Here is a 13,106-nt window from a genome sequence, read left to right on the forward strand (position 1 = left end):
ACACTTCCAGTATTTATTTCAATGAATATTGTAAGATAAAATATTGTTTCTCAGAAAAAAGAAAATGAAAAGACAAACCACAGACTGGAAGAAAACATATTCAAACCACATATCTGAAAAAGACTCATATCCAGAAAATACAAAGAACTCTTAAAACTCAATAAGAAGACAAACAACTCAATTTAAAAATGGGCAAAAAGGGGTGCCTGGGTGGCTCAGTCGGTTGAGTGTCGGACTTCAGCTCAGGTCATGATATCGAAGTTAGTGAGTTTGAGCCCTGCATCGGGCTGACAGCTCAGAGCCTGGAACCTACTTCGGATTCTGTGTCTCCCTCTCTCTGCCCCTTCCCCACTCATGCTCTGTCTCTCTCTCTCTCTCAAAAATAAATAAGCATTTTTATTAAGCATTGTATTATTAAGAAAATACAAAAGAAATAAATAATAAAAGTGGGCAAAAGATTTGAATAGATATTTCACCAAAAAAGATATAAGAATGGCTAAGAAGCACATGAAAACATAACATCATAAGTTATTAAGGAAATTAAAATTGGGGCACCTGGGTGGCTCAGTCAGTTAAGTATCTGACTTGGGCTCAGGTCATGATCTCACAGTTTGTGAGTTCGAGCCCTACTTCGGGCTCTGTGCTGACAGCTCACGGAGCCTGGAGCCTGCTTCAGATTCTGTCTCCCTCTCTCTCTGCATCCCTCCCCTGCTTGCACTCTGTCCCTCGCTGTCTCTCAAAAATAAATAAACATTAAAAATTTTTTTAAAAGAAATTAGAATTAAAACCAAAATAAGATGCCACCACATGCCATTTAGAAAGGCAATAACCAAAAAGACAGATGATACCAAGTGTTGGCGAGGCTGTGGAGAAACTGGAACCCTTATACATTGTTGTTAGGAATTAATAATGGCATAGCCCTTTTGGAAAGGAGTTTGACAGGTTTCTTGACAATGTACTCAGAAACTAACCAGGTGACCCAGCAATTTCACATAGGAATCTATTCAAGAGAATAAAAACACTTGCACAGAAAAACTCATATGCTGATATTCATAGTAGCATTATTCATAATAATAAAAAACCAAAAACTATCCATATGTCCATTAATGACGAGCAGATACACAAACTGTGGTGTATCTGATACACGATGGATTACTGTCAGTCATAAAAAGGAACAAAATGCGGGCGCCTGGGTGGCTCAGTCGGTTAAGTATCTGACTTCGACTCAGGTCATGATCTCATGGTTCGGTTCGTGGGTTTGAGCCCCACGTTGGGCTCTGTGCTGACAGCCAGCTCAGAGCCTGGAGTCTGTTTCGCATTCTGTATCTCCCTCTCTCTCTGACCCTCCCCTGCTCATGCTGTCTCTCTCTCTCTCTCTCTCAGAAATAAATAAAACATTAAAAAAATTTATAAAAAAAGGAACAAAATGCTGACAACATGGATGAACCCCCAAAACACTGCACTAAGCGAAGGAAGCTAGATACAGAGCTCCATACGTTGTATGATTCCATTTATATGAAATGTCCACACAAAGCAAANCTTGATAAAACTATGAAAATGTGCCCAGTGCCAGGAAAGACGGACAGGTTTTATCTTGCCCCAGCAGCCCCAGCAACACCAACCACAGTGTGTGTCTGGAAGCCAAGACCAGGGTTCACCCTGGCGCCATAGATGAGAGAGAGAGAGAAAGAGAGAGAGAGAGAGAGAGAGCGCGCGCGCGCCGGGNTCCCTGTTCTTGTTCCCCCTCCCCCCAAATCATTGCCACTGACAAGTGGCATATGGCTGCACCGATTTCTTTTTTTGTTTGTTTGTTTTTGAGAGAGATCAGGAGCATGTGCGAGCAGGGGAGGGGCAGACAGAGAGAGAGAGAATCATCCCAAGCAAGCTCTATGCTCATCACAGAGCCGGACTTGGGACTTGATCCCATGACCATTAGATCACGATCTGAGATGAAATTAAGAATCAGACACCCAACTGAGCCGCCCTGGTGCCCTTCATTTTTTTTTTCCAAACTAGGAGTTTGTTTCTCTTAATCTTCTTCACCTATTTCACCCATCCCTCCACCCTCCTCTCCTCTGGCACCCACCAGTTTGTTCTCTGTATTTATGAGTCTGTTCTGTTTCTGTTTTATTTTGTTCCTTTGTTTGGTTTTTTTAGATTCCACAAAAAAGTGAAATCATGTGGTATCTGTCTTTCTCTGTCTGCCTTATGTCACTTTAGCATCATACCTTCTAGGTCCATCTATGTTGTTGCAAATGTCAGGATTTCATTCTTTTTTATGGCTGAGTAATATTCCATTGTATATATACACCACATCTTTGTCATCCATTCATCTGTGGATGGACACTTGGGCTGCTTCCATATCTTTGCTATTGCAAATAATGCTGCAATAAATATGGGGGTACATATATATTTTCTAGCTAATGTTTTAGGTTTCTCTGGGCAAATGCCCAGCAGTGCAATTACTGGATCATATGGTTTTTCTACTTTTAATTTTTTGAGGAACCTCCATACTGTTTTCCACACTAACTGCACCAATTTACATCACCACCAATAGTGCGTGAGGGTTCCTTTTTCCCCACATCTTTGGCAACACCTGTTGTTTCTTTCTAATTTTTTTTAACATTTATTAATTTTTTGAGACACAGAGAGAGAGAGCACAAGCAGCGGAGGGGCAGAGAGAGAGGGAGACACAGAATCCAAAGCAGGCTCCAGGCTCTGAACTGTCAGCAAAGAGCCTGATGCAGGGCCTGAACTCACCAACTGCGAGGTCATGACCTGAGCCAAAGTAGGCCACCCAATGGACTGAGCCACCCAGGCGCCCCAAAACCTGTTGTTTCTTGCTTTTTTGATAATAGCCATTCCAAGAGATGTGAGGTGGTATCTCACTGTAGCTTTGATTTGCACTTCCCTGATGATGACTGATATTGAGTATCTTTTCATGTGTCTGTTCTTCATACCCATTCTTGCTTCCTTTTCTGGGCCTCTGGAGCCCCGGAGGATGACATGGCTATATTCTGAGATTATGTCCTTCCTGCTTTTTTTTTTTTTATGTGAAAATGTACTTTCTCTCATAAAATGATGGTGAGAATAGTTAGAAGTTGAGGAGGCTTTCTTAGTTTTTGAATGTCCTAAGTTGACAATATTAAAAATTGGCTAACCTCTCCTCCCACTCATTCACATACATGGTTACACCTTTTAATGGGGAGGGATTCATTAGTCCATAAAAATATTGACTAGTATCCACCTTATATATCTAAATTTTCTTATGCTATAGAAATTTATGTAATATTTATCATAAAGTAATTTATAATAAAGTCACNGCGAAAGTCGGACGCTTAACCGACTAAGCCACCCAGGCGCCCCTCTCCCTATCATCTCTAAAAACGGCAACCTTTGCAGAAGGATGGATCTGCTACAGGAACAATAGGAAAAACATAACTATAGCTACAAGTTGGGTCCTGTGCCAGGCATTGCCTCAAGGAAAGGACCAGAGGCAATCTTGGATGAATGAAATGAAGAAGTAGGGGTGCCTGGGTGGCTCAGTCAGTTGAGCATCCCACTCTTGATTTCAGTTCAGGTCATGATCTCACATTTCATGGGATCGAGCCTCGTGTCAGGCTCTGGGCTGAGCGTGAAGCCTGCTTGAGATTCTCTCTCTCCCCCTCCCTTCCCCTCTCCCCTGCTTGTGCTCTCTCTCAATCTCTCTATAAAATAAAATTGGAGAAGAAGAAGGAGGAGGAGGAGGAAGGAAGAAGGAAGAAGGGAGAAGGAAGAAGAAGAAGAAGAAAACCACCAGGTTGAAGGTGCCCAGCACACCAGGGCAAGCTGAGAGCACTTCTAGGAAAGTGGATGTCCTGTGTTTGATTTTCCATTTGCTGCTGTGTGGCTCAGGGCTGTCGTCCTTCTCCTGTGGCCCCACAAATACACAGCAATAGAGAAAAGAACAACAATTCTGGATGCAGTGGGATTCGAGGCACAGGTGACCACAAGGAGGTATTATCAAGGCGGTAGCTGCCAAGATGTAAATAACATGTAACGTAATGGTGACGATGATGATGATGATGATGATGATGATGATGATGGCAGAAAAATACAATATAGAAAAACATGGACTCCTGGCTATGGGGTTCTTGTTTATTCAACTATAAGGGATCTAATCCCAACTGCTAATGTCAACATTTTTTTTCCCTCTGGAGGCTCTGTTCTTTGCCTTCTACCTTTTAAAAAACTGTTTACAGAATGTATGTGTCTCTGTGTGNATCTTGCACGCCTGTGCCCTTTCCGAGCGATGATTTTCTTTCTGGAAAGGAGAGGCCAGGTGTTTTATTATCCTTATGCATTACCTGGCAAACTGCCATGTGCAGGAAGGTATTTAATAAACTTTTTTTTTAAAAAAACAATTTCTAAGCTGTTTGGAATCAACGCAGAACTGCAACCAAGCAATCACCGGTAGAATGTGGTGGCTGATTAAGGCCTAAAACGAGTGCAATTTCTTTTCTGTTTATTTATTTATTTTGAGAAAGACAGGGAGGGGGGGAGCGCACAAGCCGGGAGGGGCAGGAAGGAGGGACAGAATCCCAAGCAGGCTCCGTGCCTTCACCATCAGCGCCATCAGTGCAGAGCCCTACTCTGGGGGCTTGAACCCATGAACCACGAGATCATGACCAAAGCCGAGATCAAGAGCAAGAGGCTTAACCGACCGAGCCACCCAGGCGCCGCAAACGTGGGCAATTTCTCCCGTGAACATTTCAAACCCGTGTCAACTGGTTAGTAAAGAAATTAATTAAAAGAATGAATCTTCAGCAAGATCCCAATAGGTTTTCCCCTTTGATTCAGTGGAACCTTGACTTCGGTTATTCATCTTCCCCAGGGTGGCAGCGGGAATCTCCTCTGGGCTCGGGCACTGCCAAAAGGTGGCCTTCGGGAGGTCACTCTGTGAAAGGAGGTAGCAGATGCAGTTTCTAGTTAAAGTTCCAGAGGCACTGATTTCTTCTCTCTTACAGGGGAGGTGAAGGGTGGCACCTCTGGCAGCAGAGGGCAGCTGTGGGGAGCAGCAAGGAGCAGGAGGAGCAGCAGCGAGTAGGGGAGCAGCCAGCGATTTATCAGAAGGGCCAGAGGACGCACAGGGCCAGGCCAGGGTTCTCTTTGTCCCACCTCTTTTCCCATTGAGTGACAAGAATTAATGGTGTCAAACAAACAGCAAAAGAGACAGAGGCTTCTCAGTCAGTGATGGGAACTGTGTACTATTTGGCCCGGGCCTGAAGTTCACGGTGCCTTGGGCGGAGGCAAACCACCGATGCCTACTGGAGTGAAATCCGAAACTATCAGGCCAGGAAAATCTGAATTAGGGTCCGAGAGACAACCGGGAGTGCCTGCCACATTTACAGGGCAGCAGTGCATTATCTATCCGGCACATGCCATATACCTTCCTCCATCTTTTGGTCTGACCTGCCCCAGATGCTGTGGAAGGGACACAAAAATATGAGTCACTCTTTGTTCCTGTCCTCGCATTGCTTCCAGCCTTCTGGGAGGGAGGGGGCTCATCCCCTAACTGTCCCATCCGAAGAGAGGGGACTAGCCTAGTGAGGGCCCGAGGGCCAGAGCTGGGAGTCAGGAGGAAGGGCGATGTGTGACCAAGGAAGCAAGGACGAGGGGATGAGTGACGTGCAAAATGCCTTCAAACTACTGGCAAATAATAGATCACTTGCAATAATGCCCCCTTGTAAATAAGAAATCACGCACAGGTAAAAATGTGCGCACTTCGCCTAGGCATCCGCATCTGACAAGAAAGGCATGAAGCTCACCTCTCCAGTCCGCAATTTCTATTCAGATGATTGTTCTCATATTTGAATTGAGAACAATTATTTGGGTGAAACAAACGATGTGTTTCATCTCCAATGACGTCAGTTGATTTCCTTTCTGCAGCTGCCCGCCCCCCACCCCATCCTCTCCTCCAGCTCGGGGTACTCTACACTATCATTGTTTCCGGCAATGTCTCCCTAACTAGCAATGAACCAGAAAGGGTGGGTCTCATTTGTTTCTGTACTCTGTCCCCCACCCCAGGGGGCTCAGCACTGGCTGGCCCGATGTAAGGGGGTGAACTGTGGGGTACCCGAGATTGGGGGAGTGCGTCATTCTCAGGTTCATTTATTCACTCATGCAATAGCTATTTCAGTTTTTTCCCTCCAGTTTTGTGGTTTATGGCTTAGTGTTATTTATTTACAAATGTTTCTTTATTGATCTTTGATAGAGAGAAAGGGCGCAAGAGTGGGGGAGCAGCAGAGAGAGAGGGAGATAGAGAATGAGAATTGGGCTCTGTGCTGTCAGCCACCCAGGTACTTCTATGTAATTATTTATTTTAAAGATTTTATCTTTCAGTAATCTCCTCACCCAAAGTGGGGCTCGAACTCATGACCCTGATATCAAGAGTCACTCGATCAACCCACTGAGCCAGCCAGGTACCCCCAATAGCTATTTCTCTTTTTATTTAAAAAGAGAAATTTATTTATTTATTTTCAGAGAGAGAGGGAGAATGAGAATCCCAAGTAGGCTCTGTGCAGTCAAAGCCCAACACGGGATTCAATCCCACGAACTGTGAGATCATGACCTGAGCCGAAATCAAGAGTCTGATGCTTAACGGACTGAGCCACCCAGGTGTCCCAATAGCTATTTCTTTAATGTCCTCATCTACCTGAAACTGCAAAATGAGGCTGCAAGTCTCTTGCTCACTTACAGGGGATTACAGAGGAGGGATCCGAGAGTTTGTAGTAAATGTGATGGGGCAAGTCCAGGAAGCCTGGGGAGTGCACAGAAGAGGCAGAGGACCTGAACTCAGCATGCCAGGGAAGGAGTTCCTGGGAAAGTGGGATCTCAGATAAGATCTGAAGGATGCATAGGAGTTTGATAGATGAACAGGGCTAAGAGGCAGGGGTAGGGGAGTAGGGGGTGGTGGGGTTAAAAGACAGAGCCCAGCCTTATCCGTGCTGGTTTTGTGACCCTGAGCAAATAAGTCACCTACATTCTCTGAATCTCAGTTTCCTCATCACTAAAATGGGGACAATATAGCTACCTTGTGGCTTTGTCATGAAAAAGGGAATGTAGATAAAGCATCCGGCAGAACCCCTGGCATGTAGCAGATGTGCAACAGGTATCTGATGGAGGAGAGATGCCTCAACAATTCATCAGGTCAATCCCCCTGTCCTAAGCAGGAACAGCTCTCTTGTGTGCGAAGGCATCAAGGACAGCTGATCGAACTAGCAGCTGGTTACTACGGTTGAAGGCCATCAGACCATATTTCACAAGTTATATAGTCTGCCAAAAGGGAAATTGATCCTGAAAGTTTCAATCCGTGGATGCGGAGATACACTAAAGAAATTTCCACCCTGTGGCTGGGGAAAGGACCACTGATGTTGCTCTGGTCGGTTTAGTTACCACCTCTCGGCCCTGGCAGCAGCTTCACGTTGTATAAGAGGGCAGATTTGGTGTTGAGCGTCCTAAATTTCCCTGGAAGTGAGCAGATCAGATCTACCCCAGCAGGGAAATACTCAATGCTCAATTTTGTGCCTAAAATAGAATCAAAGTTGTGGAAACTGAAAAACCCTACATTTTTGCTGAGCTCAACAAATTCAGGAAGCATAGTTAACTGTATTTTAAAAGACACAAATGTGGGACACCTAGGTAGCTCAGTCAGTTGAGTGTCTGACTTCAGCTCAGGTTATGATCTCATGGTTCACGGGTTGGAGCCCCGCATCGGGCTCTGTGCTGACAGCTCAGAGCCTGGAGCCTGCTTCGGATTCTGTGTCACCCTCTCTCTCTGCCTCTCCCCTGCTTGTGTTCTCTCTCTCTCTCTCTTTCTCAAAAACAAACATTAAAAAAATAAAAGACACAATGCTGCCATTTTAAAATATTTATTTTAAAGTTTATTTATTTTGAGAGAGAGAAAGTGAGAGAGTGCAGGGGAGGGGCAGAGAGAGGGAGAGAGAGAGAACCTCAAGCAGGCTCCCCCATGCCAGCACAGAGCCAGACATGGGGCTCAGACTCACGAACCACGGGATCATGGTCTGAGCTGAAATCAAGAGTCAGAGGCTCCACAGACTGAGCCACCCAAGCATCCCTAGAAGATCTTTTTAAAAAAAATTTTTTAATGTTTTATTTATTTCTGAGAGAGAGAGACAGTGTGAGCAGGGGAGGGTCAGAGAGAGAGGGAGACACAGACTCAGAAACAGGCTCCGAGCTGGCAGTCAGCACAGAGCCCGACGCGGGGCCCGAACCCACGAACCGTGAGATCATGACCCAAGCGAAAGTCGGACGCTCAACCAACTAAGCCACCCAGGTGCCCCTAGAAGATCTTATTTTTAAGTAATCTCCACATCTAATGTCAGGTTCAGGCCCACCGCCCTGAGATCAAGAGTTGTATGCTCCGCCTACTTAGCCAGCCAGGTGCCCCATAATGATGTCTTTAGAAGGCAATAGTGGTGGCCAGGGGTTGGCGGGAGGACAGAGGGGAGGGGAGTGGGGAGATGTCGGTCAAAGGGTACAAACTTGCGATTATAAGATGAGTAAATTCTGAAGCGCCAATGCACAGTGTGGTGATTATAGTTAACAGTACTATGCTGTATACTTGACGTTTGCTAAGAGAAGAGAAATCAAGTGCTCTACACACACACACACACACACACACACACACACACACATCACTGTGAAGTGATGGGAGGTGTTAGTAACTTGACTGTGGTCCTCATTCTACAACGTATCGTCCATCAAACCATCACATTGTACACCCTAAATATATATCATTTTTATTTGTCAATTCTCTCTCAGTAAAGCTGGGAAAAATAAAAAGGAATGAGATCGTTTAAACTTTAACTCATCATGAATCTCTCAGTTTGGAGCCAAGCAATCAATTCATACCTGCTGACCTGTCCATCTTCCCCTCTAGATGGAGGCCCTGTGAGGGCAACAGATCTGCCCAGGGTTTTAACCGCCAGGCTGAACGCAGTGCCTGGGACAAGGCTGACACTCAGAAATATTTGTTGAATGAATACATTTTGATTCCGTGGATCGAATGCATTCTACACCTTTTACAGGTGCCTAATCTTGTGCCTAAGATTGAATCCTGAACTCAGGTGCAGTCACCTCACTGAACTATTTGAGAAAAATGATTAGGTATTGAGGATGGGGGTGTCACCGACCAAATCACTTCAGTCACAATTTTAGGTTTTCCCCGCTTGAGGTCCCTGACCAATCTGTGGCTCTATGTGCCGCACAAGCACACACACCCCCGTCTGTGTGTGAGTGTGCATGTGAAGTATATACACACATTCGTTTGCCTGAGCTTCTGGAGATCTCTCAGCCGTGTGGCACAGCTTTCCCTCTGCAAAGTGGGATGTATTTCAGTTTCCTTGTTTATGTTTATTTTTGAGAGAGAAAGAGTGGGGAAGGGGTTGAGAGAGAGGGAGACAGAGGACCCGAAGCAGGCTCCACGCTATCAGCACTGAGCCTGATGCTGGGCTCAAGCTCACGAACTGAACCACTGAACCGTGCATGAGGCAATGACCTGAACCGAAGTTGGATGCTTAACCACCTGAGCGACACAGGTGCCCCTCAGTTTCCTATTTCAATGAATGTTGGACACAAACAAACCTACTCACTGCTTAATCAAAATATGAAATGGAAAGTTTCAGCCTGAAAGTCAGTGCTCACGTGGGCAGGGAAATCCAAGATCTTCTTAATAACATTGCATTAGAGAATGTCTTTGAAAATCTTCAGCAGAAATTACACCTTTGTAAGAGAAGGGGTTTCCTCTCACCCAATGCCAACAAGTTGCTGAAGGAAATGAAAATGTGTTTTAACATTGCGGATTTAACTTGAAACCAAGTAAAAATTCCAACTACTCTTGGACAGTGTAAAGAACTCTGTAACACGCTGAGTGAATGTATTAAAATAATCAGGCAATTTTAACACTTTTCTCTCTAGATCTTGAAAAATGCTGTTTCTACACTTATGTTTTGTTAATGTGTATTTATTTAAGTAATCTCTACATCCAACATGGGGCTCCAACTCACGACCCCAAGATCAAGAGGCAATGCTCTTCAGACTGAGCCAGTCAGGTGTCCCTTTCTACATTTAAACTTATACAGTAACTAGGGGCACCTGGGTGGCTCAGTCAGTTAAGCATCTGACTCTTGATTTTGGCTCAGGTCATGATCTCAGAGTTCATGAGTTTGAGCCCCATGTGCAGCTCTGTGCTGACAGCATGGAACCTGCTTGGGATTCTCTCTCCTTCTCTCTCTGTTCTTCCTCTACTTGTGCTTTCTCTCTCTCTCTCTCTCTCAAAATAAATAAATAAACTATAAAAAAAAAACTGCAGCAGGGGCACCTGGGTGGCTCAGTCGGTTGAGCATCCAACTTCAGCTCAGGCCATGATCTCATGGTTCATGGGTTCGAGCCCCACATCGGGTTCTGTGCAGGCAGCTCAGAACCTGGAGCCTGTTTCAGATTCTGTCTCCCTCTCTCTCTGCCCCCTCCCCAGCTCATGTTCTGTCTCTCTCTGTCTGTCTCAAAAATAAACTATAAAAATTAAAAAAAAACAAAACTGCAGCATTAGGGGTGCCTGGGTGGCTCAGTGGGTTGAGCGTCTGACTCTTAAGTTTAGCTCAGGTTATGGCCTCAAGGTTGTGGGATCAAGCCCCATGTCGGGCTCTGTGCTGGGCATGGAGCCTGCTTGGTATTCTTTCTCCCTTTCCCTCTACCCGTTCCCTGCTCCTTCTCAATAAATTAACAAATAGATAAATAAATAAACAAACAAATGTATACACGCACCTTCATCTTGGTTATTCACACTAATAACTAAGTATTCAAATTATATACCATCACTTGTCCATAATATACCTTTTAGTGCCGTTTCTCTGGTGAAGCCTCATAACTGCTTAAAGAAACTTTTCTTTGTTTTTGGAATTTCCAGTAGTGATCACCACAGTTTCAAAGACAGCAAAGGCTACTACTGACTCTTAATCTGGGGAAAGAGAATTGAAGCAGACAAGTGTTGAGTGTCACACGGGGACTCCCAGCCCTGGGGCACTGGGGTGTCTGTCTCCTTGTGGTAGTTTCAGGCCTCCCAAGGACCCGGCCTTCGGCCACCAAAACAAAACTTTCTCTTGAAGAACACCGCCGGGTCCACTCAGCCCTGGTCAGAGGGAGAAGCTGGGGTTCCAATGCTGCTGCAGAACTCAGTGGCTTTGAATGACAACAGTGTATGGTGAGCTGGGAACAGTTGGTGGTTCCTTGCTTGGAGTTTCCTCTCCTGTCTCTTGGCTACAGTCAACTGGAGGGTCACAAGTCTGGCGGTTGGTGCCGACTGTCATCAGGGGTGTCCTGGTTCTGGGCCGGCTTTGTCTCCAGGAGGGCTCAGGGCATCCCTCTTGAGGACTAGTCTCTGGATCTCACATAATGGCACTCCTGCCGTCGTCTGTTGGTCACAGCAGGCCACAAGCCAGCCTAGGTGCAAGGGGTGAGGAAACAGACTCCACCTCTGGGTATGGAAGCCACGGAATCACATCGCTACAAGCCAGGACTGCCGATATGGGGGACTGTTTCTGGCCATCTGTGTTCATCTGCCAGGGCTGCCATTACAGAATAGCACAGACTGGTTGGCTTAAACAAGGGAAATGTATTTTTTTCACAGTTCCAGAGGCTGGAAGTCCAAGATCAAGGTGATGGGGTTTTGGGGAGATGGTGGAGTTCGGAGCCGATGACCAAAAAAGAATTCTTTTTTTTAATGTTTATTTTATTTTTGAGAGAGACACACAGAGTGCAAGTGGGGGAGGGGCAGAGAGAGAGGGAGACACAGAATCTGAAGCAGGCTCCAGGCTCTGAGCCGTCAGTGCAGGGCCTGATGCGGGGCTCAAACTCACAAACTGAGACCATGACCTGAGCCAAAGTCGGCCGCTTAACCGACTGAGCCACCCAGGCACCCCATGAAAGAATTCTTAAAGATGTCTTTGGTGCAAAAAGGTGATTTTATTAAAGCACGGGGACAGGACCCGTGGGCGGAAAGAGCTGCACTGGGGTTGTGAAGAGTGACTGATTACATACCTCCATGTTGGGAGGGGATTAGGAACAGCCTAAGTCTCAAAGGAATTTTGGAAGCCAGGCTTCCAGGACCTTGAGGGGCTAGCCGCTGTTAGGAAAACGTCATTTATTACTGTTTAGGAAAACCTCAGTCATGAGCCCCTTCAGATGTATCTCAGGGGCCATACGCTTGGAGTATAATTGCCAACATATACTTGGGGGGTAAACATAAAGATGGTTTGCAAAGGAAGCTTTCTGTGTTTGAGGAGACTCACAGGACCCTGGTGGGGGGAGGTCATGATAACGTTAAGCCAAGATTTCCCTTTGCCCCTAGCAAAGTGTCATCATTGAGGCAGCTGAGCTCCTAGAGGAAGGTCACTCTGCCAGTTTCAAGGACTTGTCACGAGGCTGTAGGCAGTAAGGGAACTTAAGTTTTCATTTTCCTTAGTTTCCCACATCACCATGGCAAGCACTTAAACCCCCTTACATCTTGATGAGGGTGATATTAGGGCTCCAGGAACTGGCGTCTATAGGCTTCTGAAGATTAGGCTATGGATAAGATTGCTGTTTTCTTGCAGTTTACTAAGTTATCTGTAAACTGAAGGAGACTCCTGTCTGGCATGAATGTGATCTCAGTTAATCAGCCATCTGCTTTCTTTCCTTTCCCCTGTTCCTGGGTGGCAGAGAGTGTCTGAGGAGTGTCCCACATATCTCACCCGGGGGGTGGGGGGGAGATGGCTCTTAGCCTGTACTTCATCCTCAGCTTGCCCCATGCTCCCTCCTCAAAGTTGTTAGCAAGTCTGGTTTCTCTTGAAGTCCCTCTCCTTGGCTTGTAGATGGCCACCGTCTCACTGTGTCTTCACATGGCTTTTTCTCTGTAGGCAAACCTCTGGTGTCTCTTCCCCCCTCCTTTTTTTTTTAAATGTTTATTCATTTTTGAGAGGGGGGAGGGGCAGAGAGCGAGAGGGAGACGCAGAATCCGAAGCAGGCTCCAGGCTCTGAGCTGGCTGTCAGCACAGAGCCCGACGGCGGGG

At 45.9% G+C, this 13,106-nt stretch overlaps 1 long non-coding RNA gene across 1 annotated transcript in view; it reads right to left on the reverse strand.

Moving 5' to 3' along the window:
• Nucleotides 1–4,598: 4,598 nt before the first annotated feature.
• LOC144222471 (uncharacterized) overlaps nt 4,599–13,106 on the reverse strand; it is a 25,798-nt gene continuing 17,290 nt past the window's right edge. Inside the window, exon 3 of the long non-coding RNA XR_013332404.1 lies at nt 4,599–4,936. This is a non-coding gene — a long non-coding RNA (uncharacterized LOC144222471). The remainder of the gene's footprint in view (nt 4,937–13,106) is intronic.

The sequence above is a fragment of the Crocuta crocuta genome, unplaced genomic scaffold, assembly GCF_008692635.1.
Source record: "Crocuta crocuta isolate KB4526 unplaced genomic scaffold, BGI_CrCroc_1.0 scaffold943, whole genome shotgun sequence".
Lineage (NCBI taxonomy): Eukaryota > Metazoa > Chordata > Mammalia > Carnivora > Hyaenidae > Crocuta > Crocuta crocuta.